This window comes from Leopardus geoffroyi, chromosome A1 (genome assembly GCF_018350155.1).
Source record: "Leopardus geoffroyi isolate Oge1 chromosome A1, O.geoffroyi_Oge1_pat1.0, whole genome shotgun sequence".
Classification (NCBI taxonomy): Eukaryota; Metazoa; Chordata; class Mammalia; order Carnivora; family Felidae; genus Leopardus; species Leopardus geoffroyi.
The window spans coordinates 153,730,256-153,735,230 of record NC_059326.1 but is presented as its reverse complement, the minus strand read 5'-3'; the positions used below and the strand labels follow the sequence as shown (position 1 = coordinate 153,735,230).

Sequence of the window (4,975 nt, the reverse complement as noted above, 5' to 3'; positions counted from 1 at the left end):
TACATTTTACTAAGTGAAAAGGCTACTTACTGTATGATTACAACTATTTAACATTCTGATAAAAAGAGATGATGAGGGTATCAGTGTTATACCAAGGGTTGGGAGAGAGGAAAAAGTGAATGAACAGAGAAAAGAGGATTTTTAGGGTAGTAAAACTATTCTAGACTACACTGTAATAGTGTATATGTGTCGTTGTACATTTGTCAAAACCCAGAGACTGTGTAGCACTGGGAGTGACCCCTGGTATATACAGTGGAATTTGGGTGATAATGGTATGCGTGTGTAAGTTTATCGATTGTAATAAACACACAACTCTGGTGTGGGATGTTGACAGTGAGGGAGGCTGCGACAGAGATGCAGGGGTAGTAGTTTCAGCTCCACTTTATTGCCAAAGTTGACTTACTTTTTTTGAGCAGTTTTACATTCACAACAAAATGGAGCAGAAACTACCTACCCCTGCATCTCTGCCCCAACCACCCTCACTATCAACATCCCATACCAGAGTGCTTTATTACAATTGATAAACTTACACACGCATACCATTATCCCCCAAACGTGATGGGAATTAAGGAGGGCACTTTTTGGGATGAGCACTGGGTTTCATATGTCAGAGATGAATCACTGGGTCCTACTCCTGAAGCCAAGACCACACTGTATGTTATTTAACTTGAATTTAAATTAAAAAAAAATAAGTCTACTTTGAAAATTAGTAAGATAATACATTTCAATGTGAGCATATAGAAAATTCTATTAAATACAAATGGCCTAAAAGCCTAAATTAAAAGGCAGAGTTGTCAAACTATATATTTAAAAAAGGAAAACCAATTATATACTCCATACAAGAAATCCACTTTAAAAATAATGACACAGATAATAGAATTGAAATGAATCATAGGAAAGCTACAGGAGCTATATTATTTTCAGACAAAGTGGTTTTCAGAACAAGACCTATTACCAGATATAAAGAAGACTATTTCATAATAACAAAAAAAGTTAATTCACCAAGAGAATATAACCCTAAACATGTATGTACCTAAAGCTGGAGCTTCAAAGTATATGAAGCAAAAACTGATAGAACTAAAAGTAGAAATAGAAAATTCTCAATTTTAGTTGGGAATTTCAACACTCCTCTCTTGATAATTAATAAGTAGACAGAAAAATCAGTTAAGGATATATTCTACTTGACCTAATTGACATTCCATCTCAGGACAAGAGAAAACATATTCTTTTCAAGTACACATGTAGCATTCAACAAGAACCACCATATTTCTGGGCATAAAACAAATCTCAAAAATTTTTAACAATTGATATCACATGACATACGTTTTCTGAATGTGGCCGGCAGAATGATGGGCCCATAAAGATGTATACTAATCCCTGAAGCCTGTAAATATACTAAGTTACATGGAAAGTAGGAATTAGGGTCACCAGTGAAATTAAGACTGCTAATTTAGTGACCTTAAAATACAGTTGGAATTCTGGATTTTTCAGATGAACCTAATGTTATCTACAAGTTCCTTTAAAGTGGAAGAAGACAGAAGAGGGAGAAGAAAGATAGCAACATTAAGGCTCCACACAACATTGCTGACTCTGAAGATGAAGGAAGAGGCCCATGAGCCAAGGATTATGGGCAGCCTCTAAAAGCTAGAAAGATCAAGGAAATGGATTCCCCCCTCCCCCACAGACTCCAGAAAAAAATGCAGCTTCACTGTCATCGTGATTTTTTTTTTTAAACAACAGTGTGTGTAATGCATCTTCCCAGTAACATTTCCTTTCATTAAGATATAAGTGCCGGTAAATTTATGTATAGAAGCAAACTGGATAAGCCATGAGCTTAAATCCTTGAAACTACACTGTGTATAAGCCATCCTTCAAGTAACATCTTCTTTCATTAAGATGTAAGTGTTTTTAATCTTATGTGTAGAAACATATGGGAAAAGTCATGTACCTCCCTCCTCCACCCCAGATGTCTTTTCTAGCATGATGCCCTTCTTCATCCACATTTGTGTTTCAGGTGTAGAAAGGAGAGAGTAAACTTTTGTCTGTTGGTCTCCCTGGACTGAAGAGACAGAGGGTGCAAAGCCAAGACTGTTACAACTCTCAGAATGGCTTATTACCCAGAGCTGTCTGTCTGGGTCAGACAAGGAAATGGAGGGAAACCTTCCTGTGGAAAGACTTCCTGTCCCAAAGGAGGTGAACCGCAAAAGGATGAAGAGATGGACGCTGCCTCCCTGGCTCCTCTTGGCAGCAATGAACTCCACTCCCCAGGCATCAGTCACCTCTAATCTTTTTAGTCATAACACCTCCATTTGTATCGGTGTGTTGGTATTGATGAGATCATGATATCGTATATGGGAATTTTTTCTGTGTAAATCATCAAGTATAAGAAGAAACTATGGGACTCTGAGCCTTGCTTTAGAGAATTTGCAGTGGAAAAAATGGGTGTCATCCAACCAGCTTTTAATCATTTTGACTCAAGTGAAAATGCTCATAATTTCACACTGTGAATCGACATTTACAACCCTTACGGGTGGGCCTTCAGGCCTGGCTCTCGACGATGATGTCTTGCACAACTCAGATTCCCTCTGCTCTCACCAACAGGTCCACTCCTCCTTTTTCACTCACACAGCTCCTGAAGCTCACTCTGCTTCTTGCAGAGGCTGAGAGTCCCCAATTTTTTTTTTTCAATTTGGATGTAACAACCCTAGTAGTTTATGTTCATCAGTTGTCTGTATATCTCTATATTTTATCCATTTTTTTTTTAATGTGGAGAACTAGTTTGAAACTCGTTGTTTCCTTGTGGTAAGTGGTCAAGATGCTACCACAGGACCTGAGGCACTGATGAACGATGTTATTTTCGACTTTCAACATGCTTCTTGGCAAGGTAGCTCTGATGGAGTTACTTTTTATTTCCATATTCTATGAAGGTGTTGGTACTCTGCTTGAATGTTGTTCTCTAGACTGGATTGACTTGTTTCCTTGTGTCCTCAGTGCGGCTTTCTTCTTCAGTGTTGTAGGTTGGACAAATGCTACCAGAGAGAGTAAGAGACTTACATCTCTTGGCTGGCACTCATGGACACACAGTCACTGGAGCGGGAGCAACCACAAAACTCTTATTTACTTACTTCTTTTTGGGAGCCTCACCTGTCTAGCTTAGAGAAAGAAAAACAATACTTTTACAGGCATTGTTAGGGGTCTCTTTTGGTTCTTTTGTTTGAAAAGATATTTGGGGGGGGGGCAAACTTTTAAAATAAATGTCCTCTTCAAAAAAATCCAAAAAAAAAAAAAAAACCTGGCATCTGAGTAGGAGTATGAAAATTACACCTTTCCCCAAAAATTAAGTTGGAAAAAATGTCTTTATAAATTTTTTTAAAGGTAGAGTGCTCTAATAGCCAAATTATGGAAAGAGCCTAAATGTCCATCAACTGATGAATGGATAAAGAAATTGTGGTTTATATACACAATGGAATACTACGTGGCAATGAGAAAAAATGAAATATGGCCTTTTGTAGCAACGTGGATGGAACTGGAGAGTGTGATGCTAAGTGAAATAAGCCATACAGAGAAAGACAGATACCATATGGTTTCACTCTTATGTGGATCCTGAGAAACTTAACAGGAACCCATGGGGGAGGGGGAGGAAAAAAGAAAAAAAAAAAAAAAAAAAAAAAGAGGTTAGAGTGGGAGAGAGCCAAAGCATAAGAGACTGTTAAAAACTGAGAACAAACTGAGGGTTGATGGGGGGTGGGAGGGAGGAGAGGGTGGGTGATGGGTATTGAGGAGGGCACCTTTTGGGATGAGCACTGGGTGTTGTATGGAAACCAATTTGACAATAAATTTCATATAATAAAAAATAAAATAAAAAAAAATAAAGGTAGAGTGCTCTTTTTTACCAATTTTAATAAGGAAGGAAGGAAGGTGTAGAATTAACATTTCTGTCCCAGCTCCCAGTGAAATGGATAAAGAAAGATATAATCAGACAATACCATCTACTCATGGATTGTTGTTGTATGAGCCAGTCTGAAGGCCCACCTTAATTTTTATTTAACTGTCTTGTAGCTCTTCTCAGAGAGCAAGCTTTGTTCTGTGCTGTTCTGCTTCTGACTATTAACACTGGTGAGGCACACACTGTACTTCTTCATTCTCTTCTTGCTCCCTTACTAGCCTGAGTTTCTTGTGCGTTTTCCTCCGCATCCTTCTTTGTTAGAATAGGTATATCAGCTGTGTAAATAGAGCAAGAAAACAGTACTCTGCACCTGTAGCATTTATGCAGTGTTGCAGCTGTGCACTGGTAAAAATGCAGGCTTTTTAACAATGTGATCTTTACTGATGCACCCACAAGTACCCCGTGTGTTTTAGGTATTTTAGTAGTATCTGTTCAATAAATATTCAAGTTGGGGCGCCTGGGTGGCTCAGTCGGTTGAGCGTCCGACTTCGGCTCAGGTCACGATCTCACGGTCTGTGAGTTCGAGCCCCGCGTCAGGCTCTGGGCTCATGGCTCAGAGCCTGGAGCCTGCTTCCGATTCTGTGTCTCCCTCTCTCTCTGCCCTTCCCCGTTCATGCTCTGTCTCTCTCTGTCTCACAAATAAATAAATGTTAAAAAAAAATTTTTTTAAATAAATATTCAAGTTGTAGAAAACAAAACAAAACAAAACAAAAAGTCATATGCTTAATGCTTCAAACTATACTGTGTATAAACCCTCCTTCAAGTAACATCTTTCATTACAATATATAAATGGATTGGGGACTTTTTTATTTTTTTAATTAAGTTTTCATTTTAATTCTAGTATAGGTAACATACAGTGTAATATTACTTTTAGGTATACAATAAAGTTATTCAATAGTTCCAAACAACACCCAGTCAGGGCTCACCACCACCTTACTCCCAATCACCTATTTCACCCATCCCCCTACCCTCTTACCTTCTGTTTGTTCTCTACAGCTAAGAGTCTGTTTCTTGGTTTGTCTCTCTTTT

At 38.4% G+C, this 4,975-nt stretch overlaps 1 pseudogene; it reads left to right on the top strand.

Moving 5' to 3' along the window:
- The first annotated feature begins 2,011 nt into the window (after window positions 1-2,011).
- LOC123603440 lies at window positions 2,012-2,285 on the top strand (annotated as a pseudogene).
- Window positions 2,286-4,975: the final 2,690 nt, after the last annotated feature.